Consider the following 20,337-nt stretch of genomic DNA (forward strand, 5'->3'; position numbering starts at 1 on the left):
ACTAGCTTTTAGTTTTATTAATCTTTGCTATTGTTTTCTTTGTTCCTATTTCATTTATTTCTGCTCTGATCTTTATGATTTCTTTCCTTCTACTAACTTTGGGTTTTGTGTGTTCTTCTTTCTCTAGTTCCTTTACGTGAAAGATTAGATTGTTTATTTGAGTTTTTTCTTGTTTCTTGAGGTAGGAGTTTATTGCTATAAGCCTCCCTCTTAGAACAGTTTTTGCTGCATCCCAGAGGTTTTGGATTGTCGTGTTTTGGTTGTTATTTTTCTCTAGGTATTTTCTGATTTCCCTTTGATTTCTTCTGTGATCTCTTGGTTATTTAGTAACGTATTGTTTAGCATCCATGTGTTTGTGATTTTTACGCTTTTTTCCCTGAAATTGAAAAAATTACAGGGAAAAAATGGTTGGAAAAGATGCTTGGTATGATTTTAATTTTCTTAATTTACTGAGGCTTGATTTGTGACACAAGATGTGATCTATCCTGTAGAACATTTCTTGTGCACTTGAGAAGAAAGTGTAATCTGCTGTTTTCTGCTGAAATGTCCTAAAAATATTAATTAAATCTATCTGATCTATCGTGTCATTTAAAGCTTGTGTTTCCTTATTAATTTTCTGTCTGGATGATCTGTCCATTGGTGTAAGTGAGGTGTTACAATCCCCCACTATTATTGTGTTACTGTCGATTTCCTCTTCTATAGTTGTTAGCAGTTGCCTTATGTATTGAGGTGCTCCTATGTTGGGTGTATTTATATTTATAATTCTTATATGTTGTTCTTAGATTGATCTGTTGATCATTATGTAGTGATCTTCCTTGTCTCTTGTAACATTCTTTGTTTTAAAGTCCACATTATCTGATTTGAGTATTGCTACTTGAGCTTTCTTTTGATTTCCATTTGCATGGAATATCTTTTTCCATCCCTTCAATTTCAGTCTGTATGTATCCCTAGGTTTAAAGTTGGTCTCTTGTAGACAGCATATATATTCTACCCATTCAGCAAGCCTGTGTCTTTTCGCTTCAGCATTTAATCCATTCACATTTAAGGTAATTATCTATATGTATGTTCCCAGTACCATTTTCATAGTTATTTTGGGTTTGGTTTTGTAGGTCCTTTTCTTCTATTGTGTTTCCCACTTAGAGAAGTTCCTTTAGCATTTGTTGTAGAGCTGGTTTGGTGATGCTGAATTCTCTTAGCTTTTGCTTGTCTGTAAAGCTTTTGATTTCTCTGTTGAATCTGAATGAGATCCTTGCTGGGTAGAGTAATCTTTGTTGTAGCTTCTTCACTTTCATCCCTTTAAATGTATCATGCCACTCCCTTATGGCTTGTAGAGTTTCTGTTGAGAAATCAGCTGTTAGCCTTATGGGAGTTCCCTTGTATGTTATTTGTCATTTTTCCCTTGTTGCTTTTAATAATTTTTCTTTGTCTTTGATTTTTGTCAGTTTGATTACTATGTGTCTCAGTGTGCTTCTCCTTGGGTTTATCCTGCCTGGGACTCTCTGCGCTTCCTGGACTTGGGTGGCTATTTCCTTTCCCATGTTAGGGACGTTTTTGACTATAATCTCTTCAAATATTTTCTCGGGTCCTTTCTCTCTCTCTTTCCCTTCTGAGACCCCCATAATGTGAATGTTGGTGCGTTTAATGTTTTCCCAGAGGTGTCTTAGGCTGTCTTCATTTCTTTTCATTCTTTTTTCTTTATTCTGTTCCACAGCAGTGAATTCCACCATTCTGTCTTCCAGGTCACTTTACCGTTCTTCTGCCTCAGTTATTCTGCTATTGATTCTTTCTAGTGTATTTTTCATTTCAGTTACTGTATTGTTCATCTGTTGGTTTGTTCTTTAATTCTTCTAGGTGTTTGTGTTTTCATTCTTCTAGGTCTTTGTTAAACATTTCTTGCATCTTCTCAATCTTTGTCTCCATTCTTTTTCCGAGGTCCTGGATCATCTTCACAATCATTATTCTGAATTCTTATTCAGTAAGGTTGCCAATGTCCACTTCATTTAATTGTTTTTCTGGGGTTTTATCTTGTTCCTTCATCTGGTACATAGTCCTTTGCCTTTTCATTTTGTCTATCTTTCTGTGAACGTAGTTTTTGTTCCACAAGCTGCAGGATTGTGGTTTTTCTTGCTTCTTCTGTCTGCCCTCTGGTGGATGAGCCTATCTAAGAGGCTTGTGCAAGCTTTCTGATGGGATAAACTGGTGATGGGTAGAGCTGGCTGTTGTTCTGGTGGGCAGAGCTCAGTAAAACTTTAATCTGCTTGTCTCCAGATGGGTTGGGCTGTGTTCCCTCCTTGTTGGTTGTCTGGCCTGAGGTGACCCAGCTCTGGAGGCTACAGGCTCTTTGATGGGGCTAATGGTGGACTCAAGGAGGGCTCAAGCTAAGAAGTACTTCCCAGAACTTCTGTTGCCAGTGTCCTTGTCCCCACGGTGAAACAGAGACACCCCCCACCTCTGCAGGAGACCCTCCAACACTAGCAGGTAGGTGTAGTTCAGTCTCCTATGGGGTCACTGCTCCTTCCTCCTGGTTCCCGAGGCTCACACTATTTTGTATGTGCCCTCAAGAGTGGAGTCTCTGATTCCCCCAGTCCTGTCAAAGTCCTGCAATCAAATCCCTCTAGCCTTCAAAGTCTGATTCTCTGGGAATTCCTCCTCCCATTGCCAGCCCCCGAGGTTAAGAAGCTTGATGTCGGGCTCAGAACTTTCACTCTAGTGGGTGGACTTCCATGGTATAATTGTTCTTCAGTTTGTGAGTCACCCACCCAGCAGTTATGGGATTTGATTTTATTGTGATTGCATGCCTCTTACCATCTCATTGTGGCTTCTCCTTTGTCTTTGGATGTGGGGTATCTTTTTTGGTGAGTTCCAGTGTCTTCCTGTCAATGATTGTTCAGCAGTTAGTTGTGATTCCAGTGCTCTCACAAGAGGGAGTGAATGCATGTCCTTCTACTCTGCCATCTTGAACCAGTACTCAGTCTTTTTTTTTAATGATAGGGTTATAGATATACTATTCTAGAGAGAGGCAGGTGGAAAAAAATTTCAGAACTCAACTTAGGAGAAAGAAAGAGTTCTTTTAAAATCATATTTTATTATTAAAGACTAGGAGTTATAAAATAGTTAATCATCTTGATGGTATTATTGCTCTGAATAGCTTATTACTACACTCACAGTTTTAAAGCCCTTTCTATTTAATTTCAGAGATTCTATTCCTGGAATAATAACTCACAGACTAGCATTCTGAAAATATACGAGGAATCATATGACTAAGTGTTGAGCTGAATAGGAGAAAGGATATATACTCATGTGCGTATTGTGTGTTCATAAGTTAAACATGCCCATCTGTAGGAAGAAATTGGTAGCCACTTTAGTTAACACTTTTAGTTTTGATCAAAATCATTCAACACCTGGCATTTTTGCAAGGTTAGAAAGGATTATAATTTACAGCAATAAAAGAGATGATTTATTTGCTCACTGAAATTTTCATTTGGATTTTATTTGGGAGAATATCTGAATATCATGAAAAGAAAATTCACAACCATCAAACCCCTTAAAATCTAATGAAAAAAAAATGGTGTCTCTTTACAAACATATCTTGTAAACTTAATTCAAAATACATAGTTGAAATGTCTAGCATAGCTATGGCAAAAAGACATTAGAGAATTTTTTTTGTTTTGCAATTCCTTGCTTATATGTTAAATTAATTTTAGATTATATATTATAAAATAATAAAACTACCCTAAATTCTTTATTTTTAAACTTGTCATTAGGAGACTTTATCCAGAGAATTGTACAGTAATATGCTGTTTTCTTTTGTTGGATCATTCATTCAACAAATATTTATCTACCTACTATGTGCCAAGAACTAACTCGAGTATTAAGGATTCAAAACAGCAGAAGACATGTCCATGTTGTCATGTTGCTGTCAGTCTAACGGAGGAAATAGTCATATGAGTAGACAAATCAATCTAATGAGGGAAGGAGTGTAAGGGAGCTGAACCAAGCATGATGGGGCACAGAGGGGAGCAAGTAATCTTTGTTTGAGAGAAACCTTCATTCTCCTAAAAACAGTCCCTTTCTTCCACAAATAGAAACTAAAGCTGTAAGAATATGGATATAAGGTAATGCATTCCTCATTTCTATAAATACACAAATAGAATAAAGATTTCTAATTAGATGCTATAGCCACTCCTGTATTTATAAATGGAGAATTTCACTACCTTCTACAATGTACACCTTACACTATGCATAAAGAGTACATATATGACAGAAGGAAATTCATTATGTAGCAGAAGGAAAATTATTTATAGGGAGTGTAACATGCTCAAGCTGAGCTTCCTATTAGTAAGCAGTAAAGAGGTGGTTATAAAGAAAAAGGCTTCAATCCGACGGCATATACAAGTGGTGACCAGTCAACATATGCTTTCATGTTTGTTTTCACAATACTTAAGACCATAGTGTTTGGTGCCAATCAACCTTGGGTTAATGTGTTCTGGGTAATGTGCCATTTACTAATTGTGATCACTTGGGAAAGTCAAACCATTTCTTGAAGCTTCAGTTTCCTCTATGAAAAATGAGGATAACAATAATACTTCATAGGTATGTTGTGAGGATTATATGAGAAAAATCTTAGTGAAACTCTTAGCACAGAGCCTGGGAATAGGACATGTTTAATAAATGGTAGCTATATTATGATTAATGTGCCTTGTCAAGTTATTTTTTAAATCTTTACATTGGTTATTGATCCTCTGGCACTATTTCTGGGACTTCTTTTACTCCCTAAGGCTAGAAGGGGAGCAACAAAGGGAATGATTTATGGAGAGACTGGCTTCAGCCGTAAAAGAAGTAACCATCTCCTTCTAGTGCTTTCTTTCCTAGAAAACCTAAATTGAGAAGTATTATGGGTGGCTAGCACACAGGTTAAAACTCAGGAGATCAACAAATATTTATTGAGGTACCACTATGGACACAAAATTATGTAAACTATACCACTGGATCTCTCTGATTCTCAGTTTCTTTGTCTATGAAGAGTTGGGTTAAATCTCCAGCTCCAATTCCAAATTGTATTAGTTAGAATTAGATGGTGCTCTAACTGTAAAAGAAAAACTAAACAGGACAGTTTATTTCTCTCTCACAACAGAACCCAGGACATTGCTATCTGGGGATGTTATGGCAGATTGGCTCTGCAAAAACATAAAAGGCCTAAACTCCTTTCGAGGATTGCTGAGGAAGTATTCCCATATACTTTATCCAAGATGGTGATTGGTATCAAAAGATCAAAAACCTGGTTAGAGATGCCGGCCTTTGCAATGAGGGTCAGTCAACAAAGACTAACCTGTAAGTGGCTTAATGGACAATGCGGATAGAAAAGGCCTCTGTGTGGCAACTCTCTGGTCACAGATAGTTACCCCTTTAATGACTGAAAGGACCCCTCCATTCTATTTTTGTGTTGTTTTTGTACAGACTTCAGAAATTGAAGGCTGCTAATCTGAGTAGTTCTCAAATGTAAGGAACTGCTGGTCTTGGATTTTTTTCCCATTAAATTCAGCTGATCATATTGATCAATAGATAAATTTAAATAGCTTCAAATTTTAAAAGTCAAGTTTAAAAGTTGATTCAGTGTTTTTTCTTCACTGTATCAATGTCAGTGCTTTATTTAATAATTCTCTTCTGTATCATGGCATTTGTTACTTGCTTATATATTACATTGTCAATTATGCATTTGTAAATTTAAAGGTAATATGCATTATTTACCAGTTTTATTATATAAGCTATGGACCTCATGTGCATACAGAAAGACAGCAGTCGAGCACTACCACACGTTGCAAAATGTTATCTAAGCATTAAGTAATTGTACAACATAGACTGCTACTGTCAGTTCACTCTGTGGTGTCAAGTGTACAATGTACAATTAGCTTGTGATTTCGTCACACTTTTGATACTACTTGTACCTATATGTCTTTCAGAAAGACATTGGTGGACTCTGTATCCCTTTTGTATTTTTAATACAATAATTGTACATATTTGGTATGTTTTAGATGAAGATGGTAGAAATGTACTATGTTATGCTTCTACATCCAATTTGTCCAACCTGGAAAATAAATAAATATAACATAAAGCCTTGTCTATTGAAAAAAAGAGAAGTTAGTGACTGGAGTGCTAGAGCTACAGCCGTAAGTGATATCTGCACATTGGGCACCAGGGACAATGTGATGAAGAATAATGGGCAAAGAGCACACTAGGTATTTCATTAAAGAGGTTAAAAAATGAACTATTTTAAAGTGTAAAATTCAATGGCGGTTAAAATATTCACAATGTTGTGCAACCACCACCTCTAACTAGTTCTAAAACATTTTCATCATTCCAAAAAACACCTCCCCACCCCAAACCCAGTTAGACAGTGACTTGCATGGTCATTCTATTTTAAATTGCAACCTCTACATCAGCGGTCCCCACCCTTTTTGGCACCAGGGACCGGTTTCGTGGAAGACAATTTTTCCACAGACCAGGGTAGGGGGGATGGTTTCAGGATGATTCAAGCGCATTACATTTATCGTGCCCTTTATTTCTATTATTATTACACTGTAATATATAATGAAATAATTATACAACTCACCATAATGCAGAATCAGTGGGAGCCCTGAGCTTGTTTTCCTGCAACTAGATGGTACCATCTGGGGGTGATGGGGACAGAGACATCGGAAGTGTGCTGCTATGTCCAGTCTACTCCATGATCTCATTTTGGTTGCTGTCACTGCAGAAAACCCTGATTCACAAAGGTAGGATGTTGGAAATGGAAGAAGGCTTTTCAGTGCTTTTGTGGCAATCTCAGGATATTCCGCCTTGACTTTAATCCAGAACGTATGGAGATTTGAAGTTGTCTCAAACATACTTTTAAGGCCACCGTCATTTGCGATCTCAAGCCGTTGATTTTAGCATGAACAAAGTCAATTCACCTGGCTTATTCACAAATGGGTCGTCGATCCATTCCTTCCCAGTTTGGTGGTCTTTTGTGATTGGGAAGTAATGCTCAAACTCTTTTGAAAGCTGAGAGAGGTGGTCATGCACCAGCTGGGAGAAAGAAGGCCCTGGCTCAGTTTCTTTCAAAATCTCTGCTAATGTTTGAAACATGTCAAAAATCCCAATGTTCACTCGTCGCCCCCATAATTTCAGTTTGGCTTTGAATGCAGCCACTTTATCTGTCAACTTGAACACAGTTGTCGTTCTCCCCTGAAGTGACATTGAGTTCTTTAAGCAGGGTGAATATGTCACACAAGTAAGCAAGTTTTGCGACCCATTCTGTCACTGAAGTGTGCTGCCAGTGGTGACTGTTTTTTTAAAAGAAATCTCTGGAGCAGCTCTCGTAACTCAAAAACTCTGGCCAGTGATCTACCTTTAGAAAGCCATCTCACTTCTGTGTATAAAGGAAGGAAGATGCGCGTGCTCTGCGTTCATCTCCTCACAGAGCTGTGTGAACAGACCTGAGTTAAGGGCATGTACTTTAATGTGGTTGATAATTTTAATTACATCCTGCAAAATGTTGTTAAGTTCAGGTGACATTTTTCGGCTAGCCAGCATTTCTCTATGGATGACACAGTACGTAGAATACTTCACATTCAGAAGCGACCTCTTTGACCTGAGTAGTGAAACCAGAAAGTTGTCCGGTCATGGCAGCTGCTCCGTCCGTGCATATACCGACAGAAAATGACTGATTCAGTTTTCCTGATATGTAATCATTCAAAGACTTGAATAGTTCTGCAGCTGTGGTGTTGGCTGGCAACAAAAGTGCACATAACATATCCTCACGCACATCCTCCTGAAAAATATATCGCACAAAAACAAGCATTATTGCCTTGTCGTCAACATTGGTAGACTCGTCAACCTGGATCGCGTACCACGGTGACTGATTAATCCTCCCTAACAATTGTGCCTCAGTATCCTCTTTTTTCCATCAATTCATCTAGTTATGGTGCTAGCTGAAAGAGGAATGTGCCACCTTTTGAACTGCAGCCTCTCCTAAAAGTTCATGACAAATGTCCTTAGCAGCAGGCAGGATCAACTCTCCACCAATAGTAAAGTGCTTCTTAGCTTTAGCAATGCTGTTAGCCACTAAGAATGATGCTCTCAGTGCAGACATATTTGATGAAGTGGTGGTCTTCAATAATTGCCTCTGTCCTTTGTGTTCAAGTTTTTTTTTCTTTTGAAAAACTCCAGAGGCTTGTCTTTTAATGCGGTGTGCTTGGTCTCCATGTGGCAAAGCAGTTTTGAAGGTTTCATGGCTTTGTTGGATAGCCGGTCGCCACATATTAAACAAAGGGGGCTTGGAGAATGTGAATCACCTGTTGCAATGAACACGTAATTTAAGTAGGACTCTTGGTATTTTCTTTTAAATGCAGCTTTCTTTTTGTGGGCAGTCTTAGAGTCTTCTGCTGTCTCATCACTGGGTCTTTCCCCCTTTTCAAAGAAGCTCTCCAGTGACATTTGTTTTTTACTCATTTTTGTCTAGGGTTAGCTTGTGGGCTTACTAAATGTGACTGAGACAAGTGCGTAATATGGGAAAGAGGCGTGGGCAGAAGTGGTAAATAAAATAATGGGCAGGCCACGCTCAGACTTAAATAAGTGTCAGGTTCTGACTTAAAGTCTGCCACCAGATGCAGCTGTAAACTGAAGTACATCAACTCACTTGCCACTATAAAGCTTGCCACCAGATGCAGCTTACTTGTCACTTGCCACTCAGTGATAGGGTTTTGATATGAGTCTGCCAGCAATTGATTTATTATGGTCTCTGTGCAATCAACCCTCTCTGCTAATGATCATCTGTACTTGCAGCCCCCCCAGCGCTAGCATCACCTCAGCTCCACCTCAGATCATTAGGCATTAGATTATCATAAGGAATGCACAACCCACATTCCTAGCACGCTCAGTTCGCAGTAGGGTTTGCACTCCTGTAAGAATCTAATGCCGCCGCTGATCTGACAGGAGGTGGAGCTCAGGTGGTAATGCAAGAGATGGGGAGCGGCTGTAGATATACATGAAACTTCGCTTGCTCTCCAGCCGCTCACCTCCTGCTGTGCGGCCCGGTTCCTAACAGGCCATGGTTTGTTTCCTTTCAGTTAAATATCAGCTACCAGGAGGGCAAGCATTGTCAGTCTTCCCAAACTAGCTAAGCAACGAATGGACAACCAACGACTGAAATGTAAATTCCTTGAAGATAGGGAATTTGTCAGTTTTGGACTGCTGAATCACCTTCACTTAGAATATGGCACACAGTAGGCACTCAATAAATATCTGTTGGGTGAACTGATGACATTTAGAGTCAGACCGATCTTGCCTTTATTTAATAGACTCTATGATAAGCAATCAATGTAATAATCACTTATGGAGAAAAAAGAGTGACATCTGCATTTCTGAAGATCTGGACACAAGAAGGGTATTTTCCCTAGGAGGAAATATTCTTTATTCATGACTTAACCATGATGTGAAATGACTAATATACCAGAAAAATCAGAATTACTACTTTAACACTTTCCTTAATTTTCCCAGAGAAGAGATCTGAAATTTTCCACATTTCTGTGAATGAATCATTTCCTTGTTTGTACTATGTTTTAGTTATACAACAGACAAATGTTTTTGGTGGTAATTACAAAACAAACTTGTTTTTTATAGAATAAGAAGAGAAAAAATGTATATGGCCAGATAAAGAGTATTGTGTGCTAAAATGAAAGACAGAACTGAACAAAGTTCAAGAAGGCAACTATTAGGATGTATTAGAGAACAAATTGCTTACAGAAAGGCCCAAATAAGTCATTTAATCAAAATCAGCAGGCTGACAGCAGGTGGCGCTATTCCATCTTCACTTAGGAACTGTGCAAGCAACCACCTTGGGAATGACAGTGAAAGACACCTGAAATAGTCCCCCTTTTTAGCATCATAATTTGGACAAATGACCTAGGGTTAAAAAGGCTTTTTATAGAAGTACATTTTTCTCCAGTATTTTATTCTCATGAAAACTACCTAAACGTGGGTATTTTATTCACCGAAGTGTAGAAAATTAAAGTAGTGAAGTAGGTGATAAAGATGGGAAAATAGGTTAGAACTTGTTGTGTGGACATTTTCTCACCGTGTCCAGAATGTCCACTCTTAATTGGTTGGCATTTAATTAAGTTCTTTAAAAAAATATTTAGTACTCACAGTATGTTCAGCAAAGTAGTAAGTGCTTAGTGTACATCCATGAAGAAAATCAGCAAAGATTTCTGTATCTGTGCAGCTTCTATTGTAGCAGAGGGAGAAAGACAATACAAACAAGAAATAAGAAATTTGTATAGTATGTAAGAAGGTGGTGAGTGCCATCATGAAAAAATAAAGGTAGAACATGGTGAGGAGGCTCAAGAGTACTGGGCAGTAGAGAGGGTTTGGTTCTATAGAGGATATTATTTATTCATTGAGAAGGTGAAATTTAAACAAAAATATGAAGGATGTTAGTGAAACAGCCAGGTAAATATCTGGGGAAAGAGTAGTCCATGCAGAGAGAATAGACTATCCAAAGACCTTAAGGTGGGAGCATGTCTGGGGCTTGTTTGGAGAACTCAGCAAGGAGGCCAGCACGGCTGCAGGGGTGAGCAAGAGGAGAGTGGTAGGTGATGAGGTCAGAAAGGTGAGGTGGAGGGCAGATCACATGGGGCCTTGCAGGTCATGATAGGAAATTATAGGAAATAGTGCTACTGCCGGGTTTTGAACAAAGGGGTAACAAATCGGATTTATGTGTTTTAAAGGGTCATTCTGTCCTGTGATGAGAAGAGCAGACTTTTGAGTGCCAAGGGTAGAAGGTGGGAGACGAGGCAGGGGCCACTGCAGCAATGGAAGCAAAAGTCGATAGTGGCTCAGGCCAGCTGGTCTGGATATCTATTTTGATATAAGAGCTAACAGATTTTTTTCCCTGATGGATTGGATGTTAAGTGTGGAAATAAGAGGTGTCAAAAAAGACTTCAAGATTTTTGCCACGATTAACTGGAATGACAGGGAAAACTATGGGAGCAATGAGTTTTGCCGCATAAATCAGGAGCTGCCAGATGAACATGTTGATTTTGTAATATCCACCACTGATTGATATGGAAAGATTATGGGAAGTGAGAGCTTGGAGGAGAAGATCAGGGCCACAGTTTTGGACATATTGAATGTGAGATGCCTATTAGCCATCGATGTGGCAAAAGAAGCTTCTGAAATGTGTGAAATTGGTAATCGGTTTCTATCAGCATGGAATGCCTCAGAATAGGAGAGACTGAAATAGAGGAAATGATCTGGAAGGCAGTTATAACTGGGGCCAGATAAGGAAAGCCAGAAGTTGAACTGGCAGTAGCTGTGGAAGTAGGGAGAAGGACAGCAATATTGCACAGGCAGAATGTCCAGAATTTAGTGGCTGGTTAGACTTGTAGGGTGAGAAAGAGTAAATGCCTGGGTAATGGGATGGTGGTTAGTGACATTAGTCAAACAGAAGAGATGAATTGCAGAGGAAGATTTTTTTTTTCTCTGTATATATTTTTATTTTGATTTCTCAATTCTCTTACATGAAACAGAAAATTCTCTGTGTCATTTCTAACAAGCCTCAGAGAGGGAGTTCCTTGGTGGTCCAGTGGTTAGGACTCGGCTCTTTCACTGCCGTGGCCAGGGTTCCATCTCTGGTCGGGGAACTAAGATCCCACAAGATGCACGGCACAGCAAAAAAAAAAAAAAAAAAAAAAGCCTCAAAGAAAGTGGATAATACACCATACTGGGTTTAGTGGGGAAAAGCCCTCTGATACTTTTATTCCTTTATTCCATCACGATTCTTTTAAAATCTCACTTGAGTCTTGTCTATTTCATTACTGCAACCAAGAAATTCACATTGCCTTTTAAGGTGAAGTAACCTGCACTGCTTTTGGTAATGAATAACACAGGGAATACATTTTCTACCAAGAAAGTAGGAAATGGCTCAAGATCAATTGTGTTGAGAAGGGCAATGAGCACCAGGGGCTCTTAGGTATTTGCCCCTCCAATGCATGTATTTGCAGAACACCACACAATGCCTTTGTGGCATTTTGCAAAACGCCTTTCTAATTTGCAACTTTCCTGCAATAACTGGTAATGCTAATGTCTGAATATGAGCTAGAACAAGGGTGATATTCTACTCACCTGTACAGACATCACCAAATGAAGGGAGCTCTTGTCTTATATGTACATTTTCAATTTATAAGGTACCTTAAAATTTACATCGTAACCAAAGGTTACCATACTAGTTATTATTCAACACATATTCACACCTACTAGGGGCCAGGTACTAGTCTAGGATGTAACCATGCACAATTAAAGTATCCATATTTTATTGAACCTAAGACACTTTGCTGTTGGTGTCTTCTTGCTCTTTCCAAATGATATCAAGGAAAGATTTTTAAACACCCACACTAAGACTGCCTCTGGCTGACAGAGATTGAAAGATACTGTGGATTGCAGGGTGCATCCTGATTCTACAGGTTAAAATGAAAGAAAGGTACATCTTATGTGGTACTATACAATGGAATATTACTCAGCCATAAAAAAGAATGAAATAATGTCATTTGCAGCAACATGAATGGACCTAGAGGTTTCATACTGAGTGAAGTAAGTCAGACAGAGAAAGACAAATATCATATGATATTGCTTATATGTGGAATCTAAAAGAAAATGGTACATATAAATATATAAATTCTGGGACTTCTCTGGTGGTCCAGTGGTTAAGAATCTGCCTTCCAATGCTAGGGACATGGGTTCAATCCCTGGTCGGGGAAGTAAGATCCCACATGCCGCAGGGCAACTAAGCCTGTGCGCCACAACTACTGAGCCTGTGCTCTAGAGCCCATGAGCCATAACTACTGAGCCCGTGTGTCAAAACTACTGAGCCCATGCGACACAACTACTGAAGACTGCATGCCTAGAGCCCGTGTTCTGCAACAAGAAAAGCCACCGCAATGAGAAGCCCATGCACCACAATGAAGAACAGTCCCTGCTCGCCGCAACTATAGAAAGCCCATGCGCAGCAATGAAGACCCAATGCAGCCAAAAATTAATTACTTTTTTAAAAAAAGAAACTCCGACATGCTGGAGGAAGTGTTGGTTAATACAACAATTTTAGAGAATCATTTCACAATATCTGGTAAGGTGGATGACGTATATACCTTATGACCCAGCATTTCCACTTCTAGAGAAACTCTCAGGTATGTGTACCTGGAGGACAAGGACGTGTGTCATATCTTGTTTGTAACAGAAAAACAATTGGAAGCCATTCAAATGCTCACAAGAGAAGAATGGATAGGAATTGTGACATAGTCACACAATGGAATGCTCTACAACAATGAAAAAAGAATAAACTACTGACATCACAACAACATGAGTGGACTTCACACACATTGTATTGAGTGAAACCAGGTACAGATGAGTATACACTGTGATTCCACTTATACAGAGGTCAAAAATAAGCAAAAGTAATCAATGGTGACAGGAGTTAGAAAGTGGCCACCTCTGGGGAGAAGGATGGGGGCGGGACACCAGGAAACTTTCTGCGGTTATAGAAATGCTCTGTATCTTGATTTGGGTGGTGGGTGCATGATGTGTTCAAATGTAAAAATTTCAAGCTGTACCTTTAAGATTTGTGCATTTCAAGGACCTCACTGAATGTATTTTATGCCTCAAAAAAAAGAAACTGTGGACTTCCTTGGTGTTCCAGTGGTTAAGAATCTGCCTTCCAATGCAGGGGATGTGGGTTCGATCCCTGATCGGGGATCTAAGATCCAACATGCCGCGGGGCAACTAAGCCTGCATGCCGCAAATACTGAGCCCTCTTGCTGCAACTAGAGAGAAGCCTGTACACTGCAACACAGAGCCTGCGCGCTGCAACTGAGACCCGACACAGCCACAACTAAATAGATAAATATTTTAAAAAAATAAGCAGGATTATAATTTTTTTAAAAATAATGAGATGCAACTTGACACCCACGGAATGACCAAAAGTCTGATGCTACCAAGTGTTGGCAGAGATGTGTAGCAATAGGAACTCTCTAATGTGCTGGAAGGTGTGTATAATACTAACAGGCAACAATTTTCGGGAATCATTTGGCAAGATCTGGTAAGGTGGAAGGTGCATATACTCTATGATCCAGCAATTCCACTTCCAGAGAAACTCTCACGCATATGCACCTGGAGGCATTTACAAGGATGTATGTCACATCTTTGTAATAGCAAAACAGTTGGAAATAATCCAAATGCTCATCAAGAGGAGAATGGATATAAACTGTGGCATACTCACACCATGGAATATACACAGCAGTTACAATGAATGAACTATAGCTTCCTGTATACATTTCAAAGACATAACACCATTGAAAAAAGCAAATTGCAGAATGATGTGTACAAAAAAAAAGAAAGAAAGAAAGAAAGAAATCCCAGTAAAGGGTAAAAAAATTGGTACAAATGAACCTATTTACAAAACAGAAATAGAGTCACAGATGTAGAAAACAAACAGCGTTACCAGGGGGGAAAGGGGGGGAGGGATAAATTGGGAGATTGGGGTTGACATACACACACTACTATATATAAAATAGATAACTAATAAGAACCTATTATATAGCACAGGGAACTTTATTCAATACTCTGTAGTGACCTATATGGGAATAGAATCTAAAAAAGAGTGTATATATATATATATATATATATATATATATATATATATATAACTGATTCACTTTGCTGTACAGCAGAAACTAACACAACATTGTAAATCAACTATACTCCAATAAAAATTAATTTTAAAAGGTACTTCTTAAAATTGATGAAATAGGCAGTAGCTAACATTTATTGAGTGCTAACTCTGTACCCAGCACTATGTTAAATGCTTATCATGCACTGATCTCAGTCTGGAATATCTGCATTCACATTAAAATTTTGTCCAAGTTATATTTTTCCGAAGAACATGGGAGATGCTTGCTTTACAGTTTTGTAACTAAATTGCCTAGTTAAATACAGTTTTCCTGCTTGCAGCTTAGAAATGCAAGGTTTATTTTCTTTCCTAATTTTGCCAATTGAGAATCCCTCAAATCCTAGATCCTGAATTCTCATCAGGAGAAATTTATCATGTAATTTGTGTAAATTAAATTCAATCAAGATTTCTGTACCACTTTTTTTGTGATAAGAACTATGGTAGATACTTTGAGATTAGGCTGTTGTAATCAAAAAGTTAAAATCAGTGGAAGCACAGATGTTATTAGATTCTATAACCGATGGCAAAATGCCCTTCAGGCTGAGAGTCATGTGTTGCAGTCATATGGACGAAGACCAATCTATTCTAATGGGCGTTGGGCAGGGAGGGAGATCAGGAACAACTTGTTGGAGACAATGGTATCTGAATTGGGTGTCATGAGTAAGGCTTCAACATGAACTAGTCCAGTCAAATATCTTTTAAATACAATCAAATGTCAAACAGCCCCAAACCATGGGTCATATATATGACAGTGGGACAACTTCCTTGAGTTGAGAAGTAAACACCAAGGATCATTCTACAGATATAAAAACTCAAAAGAAGCAGCTAACAGTGACATTATAGACAGCTACATTGCTCCTACCAGTCTGTGTGGACTAGTCTGAGCTTCAATGATCAGGAATGCACACCTTGCTGATCCTTTCTGTCCTAGAAGAATAAAAAGAATGAGGCAGTTGCTCAGACAATTTAGACAAAAGCCAAATGGACCTGAGCTGTACTGAATCAGGGCCTGTTAAATGGTCAGACTCCGTCTTTTTCAGAAGCCATAGATGTATATTTTAGAGATGATGCCTGATAGAAATCTATGCTATCCTAGAGTATACTTAAAATTCTATACCATTCTGTTTCATTGTTTATGTTTTATTGTTGGAGGAGGTAATGATTAAGAGGATGTGACTGCCAACTGTCCCTCAAGCTGAACTGGGGCATTCAGAGGCTCCTTACCCCCTCCCCTGTCCTTGCAATGCACACTCCACCCCATGTTCCCACAGTGGGAGTTACTCCAAGGACGAGAGTAAGGTGCTGCTGAGATCCTCTGGACTGTGTAAGTGACTGAACCCAGTTAAGGCCTCTATACAATTTTTTAAGATTCTGGTGGGTAGATGCAGAGATTTACTCATCTTGTGGATGCCCAAGACAAGCCCGTGAAGTAAGTTCCCTTGCTTATAAAAACTCCCACCTTACCAATCTGGAGTGACCTGCCTCTGTTTTCGGCCTCTCTTTGCCCTTCATGTATAGAGGCTAGTTTGCAAACTAACGTTTATTAAAATCAACTCTGATCAGAATTCCTCTGATCGGAAATAAGTGGAAAATATTTTTTTCTTAGGTTCAGAGATCGTCAGTAGGGTTTTAAAAAATTTTTCTGAAATAATTATAGCTTTACAGAAAGTTGCAAAAACAGATGAGTCTCATGCACCTTCATCCAGTTTCCCCCAATGGTTACTTCTTAAGAGAATTATAGTACAATATCAATACCAGGAATTTGACATCAGTCCCAATGTGTTGTGTAGTTCCATGTCATTTGATTACACGTGAAGATTTGAATAATCATCAATGCAATCAAGATATAGAGCTATTCCATCATCACAGAAATCTCCCTGGTGCCTATATAGTCATACTCACCCATTCTTCCCCTGCATCCCTAACACTTGGCAACCACTAATCTATTTTCCATCTCTACAGGTTTGTTATTTATAGAATGTTATATAAATGGAATCACATAGAACTGATCTTTTGAGATGGGTTTTTCACTCAGCATAATGCCCTTGAGTCCCATTTAAGCTGTTGTATGCATCAATAGTCTGTGTCTTTTTAGTGCTGAGTATTCCAGCAATAAATATGGCATGATATGGATGTGTCAGAATTTGTTTAATCATTCATCTACATAGGGAAATTTTGGTTGTTTCCATTTCTTAATTGTTACAAATAAAACTGCTATTAACAACTGTGTATAGGTTTTTGTGTAGGCATCAGTGTTTATTTCTCTGGGATAAATGACCAAGAGGGCAATTGCAGGGTCATATGATAAGTATATTTTTAGTTTTTAAAGAAACTGTCAAACTGTTTTCCCGAGTAGCTGCACCATTTTATGAGGAACATATTAGAGAAGGTAATTTTTAAAAGGATCATCTCTGCTTAAGAATACCTTTTAAGCTGAGAAGGGCTGTAGCAGCATGTTCCTAAACAACCTACTGGCTCTTTTTCCCCTATGGCATTTGGCTGCCAAAGCATCCCCCTTTCTCTGTGTGTGTGTGTGTGTGTGTGTGTGTGTGTGTGTTTGTGTGTTTCTCTTTACTGCAATTGGGCTTATTCTTAATATGTGGTGAAAAAATAGACTGCTCACTGCTGGGAGCAAACTTCTTAGTTTTATGTTTATGAGGCAAAGGTAAATCATGTGTGCTGTAAGAAAAAATCTGCCTGGGTGTGACCGAGGGTTTCCCAGTTGTTCAGTCTCCTAGCCTCTGCTTTCTCAGTGTCTTGCTACAGTTAACCTGTCCACATCCAGGATCTAGGTTTGTCATTTTGGTCCTGTGTTTGTACCGGTATATGTTTAAATGCTATCTCAAGTAACAGAGAGTCCCTGGATGGTTTTGGTTTTGCACTAGCTTCCAACTTCTGCCAAAGTCCTAGCACTTCTCACTGAGTTAGACTCATGGCTCACTTGTTCACTTCACTCAAGTCTCAGCTCAAATGGCACCTCATCTGAGAGGTCTTCTCTGGCTGCCTAACCTGGCTGCATTTTTCTTCATAGTATATATAATCACCTGACATGGTATGTATGTATTTGTTGTGTGAACGGTCTCACTTTGCTAGAATGTAAGCTACCTGAGGGCAGGGACTCTGTATGACTTCACAACCCTGAGACAGTGCCTGGCACATCACAAATCCTCAATAAATAGGTGAAGAATGGATAAATCAATAGAAATTTTACAATGGTTTCCTAACTGAACTTCTAATGTCCACTCTCTTGCTTCTACAATTTGTCTTTCACTCAAAGAACTAAAGATATCCTCCAAAGACACTGAACTGACTAGAATCAGCTCACCTCAAAACTTTAAATCGTCCTTCGTTGCTTATCGAGTAAAGCCCAGACTCTTTTAGAGTAGCAACTAAGCTCTCCACAATTTATCTTCCAGAAGATTTTCTGGCACCACATATGATTATTTTCCTCCATCTTACAGTCTAGCCTCACCAGTTCATTCACTTTTTTTTGACTATGCCAGGCACTTTTATGTCAATACAATTTTAGTCTTCTTTTTTTCTTGTTCTGTTCTCAGCCAATTTAACAGTCAAAGTCCAGGTGTTTTTCTCCCCATTCATGTAGGAATTTTGAGTTATAACTTTCATTTGCTTTGTGACAACATTTTGGGGGGTAAGTTTCCTTCATATTCTGTCTTAGTGGGTTCTTTTCCTGTCTGGAGACTGTGCTTACATATGCTGTTTGAATGTCTGAATATGCTGGTGCTTCCAGACTAGCCATTAGCAAGATTCCTACAGAGTGAGGGGAGGACCCAGGGTAATTTGCCAGATTCCTCTGCTCAAATTCTCCCTCTTCTGATGCTTCAGTGTTGGACTATTTCTGCAAAAACATGGTTCCCCTGTGTAGCTCCACCTCCTTTGGCTCTGATAAGTGTAGGACTACTGCCAGCATTGAGCTTCCCTGGCTATTATTAATGAGAACTTGGCATCTGCCTTCCACATAACTCTTTCTCTTAAAGTGTTCTCTGAGTTTAGTCACCTCAGGCCTTGCTGGGTGGCCCTTTCTGTGTATTTCCCTTTGTCTTCTCCAGTTAGTGCCCTCTGTTCCACCTCAGGCCTGCTCATGGCATTCCCCGTCAGGGTAAGACCTCGCTTTCCAAGAGTAAATGTTGCTGTCAGTGTCTGAGATGAGCCACTGCCAGGACCCTCTCCGCCCCATTCTTTTCCACACTACGACTGCACCAATGTTGCTTCGTAGGTAGGTCCTTCACGTCTCTGATGTCTTGACCACACCTTGATGTAATTTGGAATTTCCGTGTCATTCATTTTGCTGGGAATGTAGTGCGTACTTTTTGTTGCAGCTGATGTTGTTGTCTTCTTATTGCTCCAGGAGGAAAAGTGAGAAGATTCAAAACTCTGCTGCAGCCATTCTCCTACCCAGTTCATCCAATTTAAAGGTCTATGCCTTAGTCTAAGATTCATGTCCTTTTTACTAATTGGGAGTAATAGGTCCTTTCAAGACTGGAGTTTTATGGTGTTTTTATTTTTTTAAATTTTTACTTATTTTGGCCGCATGGCACAGCTTGTGGGATCTCAGTTTCCTGACCAGGGATTGAACCTGGGCCCACAGCAGTGAAAGTGCAGAGTCCTAACCACTGGACCACCAGGGAATCCCCTATGGTGTTTTTTTGTTTTTCATTTTGTTTGGAATTATTTTTATTTTTTAAATTTTTATTGGAGTATAATTGATTTACAATGTTGTGTTAGTTTCAGGTGTACAGCAAAGTGAATCTGTTATATATATATATATATATATATATATATATATATATATATATATATATATATATATACATATATCCATTCTTTTCCCATATAGACCATTACAGAGTATCTAAATATACTATGTTGGAAGAATGAAATCTAACAACTCCATAGCTGCTCTCAATATTTCTTTGAACTGTTATTAGCCTATGAAACATTAAAGTCCAGAAACATCTCAGATGTATTTGCCTCTCTCTCTTATCTATCTACCTACCTATTTCTCTATTCTATGTACTTCAAACAGTATTTGTTCTATTCTAGGCATTCATCCAAAATACAAAGGCACATACATATGGACTAGAACTATGCAACATGCTCTAGCAAAACAGAGAAAGGACCTATGATTTCTAGATAAATAAATGACTGAGCTCTATGGAGGCAATATTAAAAATTAAATTTGACTATTAGGTGGCTGGAATGGGAACAAGGAAAGAAGACTGAAACCACATTAACATAAAAGTGTGTGGCATGGTTAGAAAAAGTGAGTGAACCAGTGTGGCTGGATTGGAAGATGGAGGAAAAAATATATATCATGTCAGAATGTCTTCTGGAAGACAAATTGTGGGGAATTTAATTGCTACTCTAAATAAGTCCAGGCTTTAGTAAATAAGAAAATTTTCCATATAAATGGGGACAGAAATTGAAAAATCACTATGCACAACAGGATAAGTTGGTGATTAATGGTTTTCATGTGTTTGTTAGCAACCAGTTAGACTCTGAGGATGGAGAAAACTTTATTCACAGTAGCCACAAAAGAGACAAAATATATATGAAAA

General features: G+C 38.8%; 1 protein-coding gene and 1 non-coding gene across 4 annotated transcripts in view; both read right to left on the reverse strand.

Moving 5' to 3' along the window:
• Positions 1–20,337, reverse strand: part of ELOVL6 (ELOVL fatty acid elongase 6) — a 365,824-nt gene that overhangs the window by 197,060 nt on the left and 148,427 nt on the right. The window contains exon 1 of one of the 3 annotated variants that reach the window (XM_059066176.2): positions 6,611–8,333. The exons of 1 other annotated variant lie outside the window; for it this stretch is intronic. The gene's annotated coding sequence lies outside the window, so the exon portion shown is untranslated. Of the gene's footprint in view, positions 1–6,610; positions 8,334–20,337 lie in introns of those variants that run through there. One more of the 3 variants, XM_067036487.1, reaches the window with a different exon arrangement.
• TRNAE-UUC (transfer RNA glutamic acid (anticodon UUC)) lies at positions 19,335–19,407 on the reverse strand. Its single transcript has one exon. It is a non-coding gene; the product is annotated as a tRNA-Glu (tRNA).

This window comes from Kogia breviceps, chromosome 6 (assembly GCF_026419965.1).
Source record: "Kogia breviceps isolate mKogBre1 chromosome 6, mKogBre1 haplotype 1, whole genome shotgun sequence".
Taxonomy (NCBI): domain Eukaryota; kingdom Metazoa; phylum Chordata; class Mammalia; order Artiodactyla; family Physeteridae; genus Kogia; species Kogia breviceps.